Source organism: Ziziphus jujuba, chromosome 9 (genome assembly GCF_031755915.1).
Source record: "Ziziphus jujuba cultivar Dongzao chromosome 9, ASM3175591v1".
In the NCBI taxonomy this organism is placed as follows: Eukaryota; Viridiplantae; Streptophyta; class Magnoliopsida; order Rosales; family Rhamnaceae; genus Ziziphus; species Ziziphus jujuba.
This window is the reverse complement of record NC_083387.1, coordinates 2,576,912-2,590,346: the sequence shown is the minus strand read 5'-3', so window position 1 is coordinate 2,590,346 and position 13,435 is coordinate 2,576,912.

Here is a 13,435-nt window from a genome sequence, read left to right as displayed (position 1 = left end):
CGGGCGGCCAAATATAAACTGTTTATGTGGGTCCCACCATTCTTTTTAAAAATAAAAAACTCATTTTTATATTAATACTTAATGCTTTTTTATTTAAAAAAATAATAATAAATTTTCTTTTTTAATTATTATTATTATTATTATTTTGGTGTTATGAGACATTTTTCCTTACTATTCGTCTTTATTCTAGTCTCTTTTTTTTTTTTTGGGTTTTCTTGAGAGTTGAGAGAGCTTTCTTTTCTCTTTCTACTCTTGTGTTCATTATCTTTAAATACCAAAAAAGCCTTGTCTTGGGCTCTTGGCTAACTCACATCCTCTCTTTCCTGTTTTTTTTCTATTTTTGATAAACCACACTCTCTTTTCTCTCAGCTTACCCAATATTTTATCTTTTTTGTCATCTGATTCTTAACTCATCTCTAATATCACTTTTATATTTTGTCTTTTTCTTGTTTTTTTGACCTTTTTATCCTTTATTGTTTTTCTTACCTTATTCCCACAAAAACGATTGTACTCGAGTCCACATAACTAATCGCTAAATTATGTTTTTCTTTGTTCTAGATTTAAAAATTTTAAACTTTAATTCCAAATAAAACAGACAAAAAAAATCCACTTTTCCTTGTCATGGATGTATAAATATTGATATAAAGAGTTCATCTCTTACAAAAAAAAAATCTTTGATTTAATTAAATCCGAATGTTTTTATGCCAAATACTTCTTACTAGTTGTAATATTAATTATTATTTTATTAGCATTTCATAAATAAAAATTCTTAATTAAAGAAAATCAAAATTCCCTAACTTGAGAATTATATAGAAAGAACAAAATTGTATATTATTATTAGTCTTCAAAACTATTTTGTTTAATTAGTTCTTAAAAAATCAAAGATTTAAGTTATCAAATATTTTTAAAAAATAAATGCTTTTCTTTTATAAAACGGAAAAGATATTGTAGCATCAAATTTTAATCTAAAAATAAATGTTGTTGTGAACTATGTTGTTTTAAAATAAAAAACTAAAAAATTAAATGTCTTAGAATTAGAAAGTGGTAACAATTATAAAATGAATAATGCTAAAGCAAACTATTAAAATTTTCGCCCCGCCGCCCCACCTCCACGCCGGGGGGTCTAAAGATATACACAAATATTTTGTAAATATTTTATCAATTTAACTTATTATAATTAATAATTTAATTAAAAATAAATATAAATTAAATATTAACACATACCACATTATAAATTTATTGGATAGCTTTTCTATCATTATTATAAAACTTACCCCTATTTTCTGCATTTTTAACTAGAAGGGGGGTGGGGAGGGTTTGGAAAGTAGCCAAAACCGCTGTTGGCAATAGGAGCAACTATTAAAAGAAAATTAATTGATTAATTAATTAATTAATAGATTAAACGAAAAGAGAGCAGACAAGAGTTTCCTGCGTGCGGCCAACGCCAAGGCACGTGGCGACAAAGGGTTGCGTCTCTCGACTCTTTTGCCAAAAAATTGAATTCCGGAAACACCCTTACCATTTCAGCTGAATGCCCGAAACACCACTGAGAACGACACGTGTTTTGGCAGGTAGCGAAAAAGCGCGTGACGGCATGTTTTTTGTCAGAGCCTGAAGGATAGACCTTTTTTTTCCTTTCTTTTCTAAAATATTTTAAAGATGATAAATTAATCCAAAATTAAAATAAAATTCCTAATGAATAATGTGGGCTTTCCATTTTGTCGTATTATATGGAGTCCGTTCTATCTCTCGTCTTATGTTACGGACACGTGGCGAAAGCAAACCTCTCACGTTTTCTAAAGAGGGTCCCACACTAAAGTCATATTCTCAATACACGAAGGAGTTAATACGATGATCAAAGAAACTCTACAGGGTGTGGGACCATGCTCGGAGCCCCCTCGTGATGGCCAGCAAGGTGGTGAGATTGCCACGTGGAGTTCGCGGCATTGCTTTTAGTGGGTGATTGATTAGATCTTTCTTGTGACATTTGATGTGGGACCTTTCAATAGACGTTCTCCGTTGGATTGGGTATAATGGAAAAAATAAAATAAATGAAAATGGTCCAGTATACGGTGGTGCTAATGTTCGGACAAAAACTAAAAAGGAAAAGGAAAGTGTGGGGAACTTCACCAAAAGGACATGGATTTTTGTACTTGAAGTGAATCGGGACCATCGATCTATTCTTAGATGGGAAAATTCTGTAACAATATTATTCCTAAGACAATTCAAAAATTAAAAACCTTTATTTTTATATATATATATTATATAAATAGAAAGAAAAAAAAAATCAGTGGGAAAGTTTACCAATGTTTTGTTTGTTTTGTTTTTCCCATCCTAAAAATACTTTGGAAATAGATTTGTTCACCAAATGAGGAAAATTAAAAAAAATGGTGTGAGCAATCACACCCAAAAGTTGCCAAAAAACCCAATCAAGTCGATGATCATGATTATCCTTGATGCCCATGAAATTAGATAAAAGTCCAATATACAAATAAATACAAAATTCATTCATTGTGAGAGAAAAGAGGGTATAATAAAAGCAAAGTAAGGTAGTGCTTTGTATATTTGGATGGATTTGTTGTCCTTATATGAAAGGGGTGGCTAAGCATGTGCCACACACACACACTCAATTCCACACAGACTATACCAAGTGTATTGCCGTGTACCAATACAACTTCCCAATTTTCTTCCCCCATTTTTAATTTATTTCAAATAAAAATAATATTTATTATTATCTAATAGGACATTTTTTTCATCTTTTGGGATTTAATATCCTTATTTAATTTTTTTGGTGTAGTAAGCATGCGGCCCACATTGGGTTTGGCGTGTTGTGAGTTAGGTCAACAACTAGGAACAGCTTTTGGCTTCTTGTGCCGATTGGGTCAATCTCACCTAGTGGAAACCAGTTATTTCAAATTTGTGTTCTTATTATATAACAATCCCCACAGTTTCTTTTTCCTTAACGCGGTAAATGGGAACCCTCCTCTGTCCCCTTCATTTGGCATACCATTTTTTCCCCTATCTTTTTCTTATTTCCTTTTTTTTTTTATCCTCCTCCATTTTGAATTCTATTTGTATTTTTTTGGCATTTTCTTTTTGTTTTGTATTTTGTTTTTTTGGGGGTCAAAAGGTGCTTTTATTGACAAAGTGCGTGTATATTTATATGTGGAAATTATTCACCACAGATTGTGGTAGGTTAATGTCAAAAGCGGTAGGAAACCACTTGGATAAATCTAGAGTTAATCAGAATAACAATACTTTTATAATGAATAATGGTAGAATAACCGAGATATTCATTGAATTTATTTATCAATGTATCAAATAAAATAATAATATATAATTAATTTATTTTTTTATTTGTTTATATATGGTTGAATTTATTGGTCCATATTTAGACTATATAAAATATCTATCAATCAATAATATTTTAATATATATAATTTGATAAATAAAATTTATAAATATTTTATTCTTTATGTCATTCCCCTCTTGGAATTAGAAATATTATAGCTAATTTGGCTAAAAAAAAGTTAGACATTTGATTCACCACTTGAGTTATTATTAAGAAGTAATTGAATTAACTTTTACTTTCTGAAAATGATAACAAAATAAATTTTGATTTTTGCATTAAAATTGTGATTTTTATTGTAGTGGTTTTGAGGAAGAACAAATTCAAGGAAGCCTATAAGAACTTTGCGAGTTTTGTGATTTCAAATTAAAGAGACGCTATCAATGATGGTTTCACATGTATGCACTTCTAAACTAAATAAATAAATAAAAAGGAAAGAAAGAGTATTGTATTTATTTATTTATTTATTTTGGTAAGAAAGAGTTTGGTCTGGTTTGGTTGCACAAAAGGGTTCCCTTTACATCCACTAAGTTCAACTTTTTTTTCTCAAATTGGTACAAAATATACAAAGAAAGCGATATACAATGAATGTGAAGTGATTAGTGATTAAAACATAACTGCCAAACAATGTACATTGTATGTGAAAGTATTGGGTGATTAGATTATATTAGATTAGATTCTATCTTGAAGTAAAACAAAGCATCACGTGTGTGTTTTAGAATCATCTTTTTTCTGCTCCTTCACCCAATTAATTTTCTCATCTACCAAACATCCAATTCTTTGATTATGTTTTGTTTTTGTTAGGTGACACCAAAATTCTTAAGCATCCCATCATTTGGAACAAGTAAACGGTCCAAAATTCTCTGTATTTTGTCCCAATTATATATAAAGCCGCCTTTAGCAATTATCATTAATCTACTTTATAGTCCAAGTCAATTGGTTGATTTAGTTTCCAATCATGCATTCACGCATTAAAGCTATATACAAAAACAAGACCTGGTTGCTTATATCATGAACCGCCTCAGGCATGCCTTCTTATATTAAAAAGCAAATAGTCCACTTTTTTATTTATGGGAAACCTACTGAACTAAGCCCAAAAATATAAATTAAATAAACAAAAGAAAAAAGAGATTAAGTGAGGTGGGAATGGGATTGACTTTCAGATCAAGTGTCTGAGGTGAAAATATATAGAAATGTTGGTCCTCATCAAAAGGTAGTAACATGAAGAAATCTTGTTTATGAAACTCATTGATCATCTTGTTTACTAGATTTGAGAAGAAATCTGTGGAAGCCATGGATGAGCTTTGAGGTGGAAAAGAAAATAAGTCAATCTGAATAATTATAATGATTTGCAGAGTTTTATTATTCTGTACTTTCGGAGTCTTTTGTTGGGCAAGTGCGTTGTAAACTATTCAATGGGGGTGACATAATGTCTCTAAAAACAAATGATTTGACAACTAGGGCATGTGTTAGTTAAGCCAATTTGGGATAATTTTAGTCATTGTTTGCAAATTACAAGAACCCCCATACATATAAAAAAGTTTTGAGAAAGAAAACCAAAAGCAAAATAAAATAAAAGAGCATAAATGCAATATTTTTAGAATTTTGCTGTCACAAAAAAAAAAAAAGTATTATTTTTTATTTATTATTATTAATTTTTTTATGGCAATAACATGTAGAAACTAGAAAGTGATTTGGGAAAAAGCACTTGGATGAGATCCAATAGCAAGGCACCAAATGAGTTGCATGAGTAGATGATTGCTAGGAATATGGACAATTGGATAATTGGATAGAGTCAGAGCACATTGAAATATGGAATTCCCATTGCTGAAAGATAAACATTGATTTCATTAAAATTAAAAATAAAATTAAGGGCAATAAAATGATGATTGAAGGAGATGATGAAAGCGATGACGACTTTGGTGAAAGAAAACGACGTTTGGGTAAAACATAAATTGGTTCCCTCCGTTGAGTGCAAAGGGTGTGTTTGCACGTTTACAAGATGTCTCCCAATGAGAGTGAGTGAAACCCAATTTCTTGCCAAACCCATTTTCAATTCCCATTCATTAAAAAAATAATAATAAATAAATAAATAAATAAAAAGATAAGCCTCACCTTTTTGTTTTATTTTTTTCAACTTCTGAGCAATTAGACAACTTCAAATTTCAAACAATGTTATTCTTCTATCTTTATCAGTAAAATATGAAAATAAAAAATATCGAATCAGATTCCCGAATCTACCTTTTTATTTTTGATCCATTGAATTTTTCTTTCTAATGTCTTTTTCAATTCTAAAGGGATTGAGGTTTGACAAAATATAGCCCAATTGGAGATATATTTGTGGCCCAATCCAGAGTGAAGTTTGGTATTTCTTTGTCAGGCTTGAAGGTTTACTTTGGGGCTTCGTGAGGCTCGTGTACTCATGAGTAGAGAGGAGGCAACCTTCTGGTGTTTCATTTATATATCGGCTCTCCATCTGGCTAAATGCTAGAATTAAGATAGCTTCCGAGATTGTTTCACTAATGAAGAATTTTGCAATGTAAAAAAATATAAACTTGAAAGTACATAGCGGATCTTGAGGTTTATTTGCAATCTAAACTTGCTAGGCTTGATTTCTCTGCTGTAAATTCATAGGTTTATTGATTGCAGCTCTTATGCTAATAATTGATGGAAAACTTCTTGTAATATTAACTGCATATCTATTCAATTACCAGCTTACAACTAGCAGGTGATTATCATATTGGATTGCTGACTCCGCCGCAACATGTTAGGTCAGCAGCCAATGAGAGCTGCAGCCAAAGCAATAATCATTTCTGGCGTTGCAGTCAGTAATCAATGGATACTACGAATGTGTTTGGGTGTATGACATGACCACAACAAACTGAACTCAAATAGTTTTTTTTGGGTAAATAGTTTGGTGTAAAAGCTTACTTTTAAGTGGTTTTTGTTCTCAAAATAATTTCTACATGAGCTTCTAAGCTATTTACAAATTAAAAATCTTTGACGTGGGTTGATCCTGTCCTGTCCAGCAACCACTGAGGTCCACCGAGGCAGCACACATTGTCTTTCGATTGTCTGTGTTCTTTGTTAAGAATTATTTGTTGTAGAAACTTTTTTTTTGTGGGTGGAGGAGTTTACCTGCTCTATTCCTGAAGCTGCTTTAAGTTTTGATATGGAAGTGGATCGAGCTAGACTGTATTATCACGATTACAGAACAAATGAAAATATATTCTATTTGGCCCAATGGTTTGTTTTATATTTCATGATTTTTTTCTAGTTACAACTAAGGGCTTTTACTTATTGGATCCAAAACTGCCCTTTCACCCAAGAAAATAATTGAAAACCAAAACCAAACATTGATGTTACCAAAACCAGCACTAGCTACCATAATATCATGATACGTATTTTGCTTTAAAAGTATAAATGCTCTTATACCAGCTCAAATCAAAGCTCTGTGTACAAAACAAAAAGTTAAGAAAAAATCAATAACCTTAGCTCTATTGGAAATTATATTTGTCTTGAATAAACTTGGGTCAAAATTTTATGAGAATACAACATTTTTTTTTTGGATTGTTGGTTTAATTAGATCTTTCTCTAATGGCAATTTGTGAAGTCATTAACCCAACTTGAGAAAAAAAAAATTTGACAAACACAAAACAAGTTTTTTTTGCTGGAGGCTTTAATCAATTTATATTTGTTTGAAGGAATATATATATATCTATATGATCATATATATGTTTTAAGAAGGCTAACATAAACATTGCAAAGAGCATATAGTGGACAGCTTAAATTATTTTACCAGGTCTCATTGATGGCGATTCTATTTAACCGTGGTTCAACCCATATACCTTTACGTTGACGAATCCAAACCCCCTTATACGCACAGGTTGGTAGGTTTAATGCTTTCGCAGAAATAATCGTCCGTAAGTCTCCCATTCCAGCTACAGTCCACAAGTGGAAACAGGAACAGTTTGCTGACTGGTTAAACTTAAAACCACCCAAGACGAAGATCAAACGGTTCTGTTTGAATTTGGGATGCCCATTCCGCTTGAAGAGATGGACAAAGTTCGCTCACAGCTATAGAATTAATTACCACTGAATTCTTTTCATGAAAAATATTCCATTTCCTGAACAAACTCAACCTTCTGGTCTTGGGACAAAAACCAGAATTTATCTCTTGTGGTAAGCAGCTCCTTTAAAGATATCTTGTAATTACTAATTAGTCCTCTTTTCTACCCTAGCAGATTAATTTTATTGAAAATAGAAGGGGTCTACTCTGGGGCAATGGTGGCCACCATTGCCATTTGCCGAGTCACACCAAACAATTTTTATACAGTAGCTATATTTATATATATATATATATATAGCCACCATTGCCATTTGCCGAGTCACACCAAACAATTTTTATACAGTAGCTATATTTATATATATATATATATATAGCATACTAATTAACAATTAATGTAGAAAACATATTATAATTTTTTTAAAATGTGCAATTAAATGATTATCGTGTTTTATAAAGAAAACCTATAATTGAAATAGAATTGTTTTAACAATTTTGAAAAAGATGTTCAAATGAAGTGGATCTAATGGTAAGTTTCTCGTACTCGCGCCACGTCGTGGTTGTAACTCAATCAAAGAAAAAAAGTATCTTTCCCCAATTTTTGAGCTCTCTAACCTTAAACAATTTCAATAGTCACCCTTTTTTTATCTTTTCCAAACTTTGCTTTGCCAACTCTGTTTGAACAAATTATTCTTCTACAACCATCAAACCATTCAATTCAACTTATTTTCTTATTATCTACTAAGAAATAAGATGACAAAGTCATTTTCACACCTGATTGCTTGCTCTTACTCTAAATCATAGATTCTTGCACTTTACAAGGGCTTTGATTGTAAAATATTTTATTATTTATACTATTAGTATGTTTGATTGTTGTTTTTAGGTTTAATTATTATGATTAATGTCTACTAGAAAGTATCAATTGGGTATTAAAAAAAATATAAAAAAAAAAGAAAAAGAAAATTTAAGGATTTAATTCAATCTCAACAAAAGTATATGTATAATTAAAGCGTCATTTATTTTTCCTTAGAACCAAAGGGCTCATTTTGGGCCGAGCTAACCCTAAGAAGTTAGCTTGAAATATCGACTTAAATCCAGGTGATAATACTTTCTTTCACGCTTTCCCCACATACCATGATAGAGAAGAACTATTAGTTAAAGAAGATGCTTAAATGCCACATGGTGGCAAGAACATTTTATATGTAGGAACCACTAGAGGTGGGCAAAATCCAATCCAATTCGTTTAACCCGTCCAATCTAATCTATTTTTAACGATTTGCATTGGATTTTTACGTCAATTGGATTTGATTGGGTTCAAAATATTATAAATTATATGAATTGGATTAATTATAGATTGGAAATATAAATCCAATCCAATCCAAATAATATATTATATAATTAAAAAATTATATATTTTTTATTTTTTCATTTTTATATATAGATTTTAATATTTTTTTCATTTTTATATATTAAATTTTAACTTTTGTTTTTCCATTTTTATATATTAATTTTTAATATATATATTTTTTTACATCCCCAAATTTCAAATCGATTATTGAGGGAATGAATTTTGATAAATATATTATTTTACATTATTTGTTCTAACAATTTTAATTTGATTTTGTAGAAATGAGATGATGACATTAATGCCTACTACTTGATAAGTGCATAATGTGTATCATTTACTATATTTTTTTCTTTATTTTTCATTATAGACTATGTTGTATTATTCTAATTGTATTTTATGTTTGGATAATTATAATTTATTATTTATATTTTATATTTAGAAATATTTTTTTTATATTATATATTTATAAATTAATAAGTTTTAAATCGATCAACCAATCCAAACCAAACCGATCATAAATAATTTGGTTTAGTTTAGATTTAATATTTTAATAATTTAGTTTGGATTGCATATTAGAAAAACCTATAAATATAGATTGGATTGTATTTCGATTCAAAATCGAACTAATCCAATCCATGTCTATCTCTAGGAACCACATAACACTCCGGCTTCAAGATGGCATGAAAAAGAAGAAAAAATAATAATGTATGAGGGATAATGATTGCGGCTGTTACAAGTTCATTTTAAGAGAGAGCTTGAATTTTTAAACATTTTGAAAGGTATACATGAAATAATGAAATATTTTCTTAATTAAATGCGCTGAATAAAATGATTATCTAGTCCGAATATTTTGATTGAGAGTGCAATCACATTAAGTATGCAATCACTTTTTCACTTGCTCCTGTATTCGCTGTCTTTAGAGGCTGCCACATTTTCTTATTACTTTTCAGCAGCAGTAACATAGTTAATGTGACACGATTATCTTTCTTCTGCAGACGATTAAATTATATTGATTTTATATATTAAATTTTTTTACTGTTTAGTATAAATAAAAAAGAAAATACCAATAAACTAAAATAAACAAATAGTAAAATGCAAATTATTTAATAACTGATTTCTTAAAAATATTTTTATTTTGACTGAAAAACCAAAACAACTAACATTTACTTTTCATTTGTGAATAAGAAGTATTTACATAAAGCAAATTACTAAAAATATTTAAAATATTAAAAAAGTAATATCTTAAAATAAAATATTTTATATGATACTTGAAAAATCAAATATTAATTATAAATATTAGTTTTAATAAAATGTTTTAATAAAGTAAAATATAAATATATCTATATATATATATATGTGTCAATTGCTGAAATAAGTTATTTTTCTTATTTTTTTATTCAATGCTAATTTTATTTAATTCGTATCTTCTTTTAATTGAGCCAAAAAAAAAATGATAACTTCTTTTTAATTTATAATAAATAAAAAACAGTTGTTTTTAAAATATAAAATAAATATTAGATGTGTATGATTTAAACGAGTGGTAATATTGTAACTGTTTACAAAACAAGGATAATTATTTTACGTTGGTTATGTTATTGTTATCGAAAAAGTGATGATGAGGAAACGTGGCAATCTCTCAAAAGCAGTGAATGCTGGAGTGAATGAAAAAGCGATTGCACCTAAGTATTTCTTGTCTTGATTTTATAAAATCATTATAGAGATTAAAAAAGCAAGATCAAAATGAAAGTAATCTATTTGTCTTTATTGATTTTTTACTTTATAAAATAATATCTGAATTGAATTAGTGTCGTATATAAATGTATCTATCTATCGTGGATATATTTCTCCGCATGAGGCCAGCATGCATGCGGCATAATATGCAACGCAAATATTGTGATTTCTATAGAATATATGAATTGATTGAATTTGATATCATAAGGTAATTCAAAACTCTGAGGATCGAAATTTAAACATTTTTGTAATCATGAAGTATTTTTTCTAACGCTCCTAAAAACAGTTTATATATACATTAATATATATATAGTTGCAATTCAAACGTACAAGATGTCAACATCCGTAAAAGAAGAAAAATTTAAAAGTGTATAGATATAAGTGTGAGCGCCAAAATCCACCACTAATTTAACAATTCTGATTAATAGAGATTCCTAATAATCTAGGTTCAATCCATACACCTTTAAATTGAGGAATCCAAACCAGTTCCTACGTACCCATGGGGAAAAATCCATTTAAATCTAATGTTGTCACCGAGAATTACGTACGGTTCGTAAGTCTCCTATTCCGGCTACTGTCCCACAAATAGAAAGGGCAAAATCGTTCTCCAAGTCCAGCGTCTCCTTGAGAAATATTCTGAGAGGATAAAACCCAATCCTAAAACGATGACCAAGAGGTTCTGTTGGAATTTGGAATTTCTCTTGGACGAGAAGAAGTAAGTTCACTCATAGTCTACGACACCATCCTATACCATGCACTAAAGGAAAATGGTCAATTTCTTGAATAAAATCAGCTTTCTGATTCAACCAGGAAATTTCTTTTTATCCTTAAATTTTATTTTATTTTATTTTTAAAAAACAGAAGAATTTATATATGTGATAAGCAGCTCCTTTTAAACCTGTATGTCCAACCAACTCCGATGAAACTTGATTACCACTTAGGTCCAACTACAGTCATCGTTGGCTCCTTTTAAAATCTTTGCAGGCTGCACGAAATCTTAAAAGATCTACTACTTCCAATTCATCCGCTATATGTGATAAAAGTTCATCTGGTAAGTCAGAGCACCGTTTGATTGTAAGACATTCTGCTTTTTGTTTACCTCATAATTCTATTTTATTTCTTATATTTATACTAATTAATTAAGGTTGTTTACACATCATATCGAGATAGGAGACAAAGACTATTGGCTAAGGTTTTTTTTATGTCATAATTGTTTACTTTTGCATTTATGTTTAAAGCAGTTTTAATTTATTGAGGAATGAGAATAAGAAAAAGTAAAAAACAAAAGTTTCGTTATTATAAAAACAACAATAACAACATGGCTTAAAGTTCGTATAGGGTAACTAAAAATAAATTTAGTTCTCTCGGTATATGTAAGCTGAATGTGACTCACCTACCCTTGTTTTTCTAAAACTGTAGGTTTTTATTTTTTTATTTTATTTTATTTTTATTGTTATTATTTTTTAATTTGGATTCCTTCTTTTGAATTCAATTGGCAATTACAAATTGTCTCGGGACCAGCCTTTTGCCCTCCCACAGATAGATACATCGTTTTCCTTGGACTTTCCATTTTGTAATGTTCCCTATCAGAAAGACAAAAAATTGCATTTGGTTGTCCTACTCGCCTGCCTATGATTATTAAATACAAACACTTTGTGTACGTGGGTAATTTGAAACCTATATAATAATAACAATCAAGAGTAGGGGTGGGTAAAATCCAATCCAACCCGTTCAATCCGCCCAATCCAATCCATTTTTAACAGTTTGGATTGGATTTTTATATTAATTGGATTGGATTGGGTTCAAAATATTATAAATTTTATGGATTTGATTGATTATGGATTGGAAATATAAATCCAATCCAATCCAAATAATATATTATATAACTAAAAAATTATATATTTTTTATTTTTTTCATTTTTATATATTAATTTTAGAATATTTTTTTCATTTTTATATATTAGTTTTTTAAATTTTTTTCCATTTTTATATATTGATTTTTAATATATATATATATTTTTTTTTCTTTTACATCCTCATATCCTAAATTCTAAATCAAATTGTAAGTTGTAATGCTAAACTAAACATTTACTTTTATTGCCGCCCACCACCAGTCCATCACCATCACCATAATATATATATTTTTTTTATATTCCCATCATATATATATCTACATATATTGTATCCAATTGTTACTTATATATATATATATATATAAATGTTTAAATATAATTTATTGCTAATTTTATTGTTTTGATCTTTGTAAAGCTTACAGAATCAACTAAAATTAGTGAACCTGTGAACGTTGATTGACTTATAATTTACCAAAGTTTTAAAGTTAAAAAAAAAAAAAAGAAATTATGCATTGATTCTTGAGTAAATGAATTTTGACGAATATATTATTTTACATTATTTGTTTTAACAATTTTAATTTGATTTTATAAGAGTGAGATGATGACATTAATGTTTGTTATTTAATAAGTGCATGATGTGTATCATTTGCTACATTTTTTTTCTTTATTTTCCATTGTAGACTATGTTGTATTATTCTAATTGTATTTTATGTTTGGATAATTATAATTTATTATTTATATTTTATATTTGGAAAATTTTTTATTTGTATTATATATTTATAAATTAGTAAGTTTCAAACCGATCAACCAATCCAAACCAAACCGATCATAAATGGTTTGGTTTGGTTTGGATTTAATACTTCAATGGTTTGGTTTGGATTGTAAATTAGAAAAACCGATATGTATGGATTGGGTTGTATTTCGGTCCAAAACCAAACCAACCCAATCCGTGCCCACCCCTAATCAAGAGTAGCATATGCTGGAAAACACAAACTGGAGCAAGGTGCAATGAAATAGAACACTAATTACTTCTTGAATTTTTAACAAAAACAATTAATTGACATAGAAAATTATAAACAAATAAATTA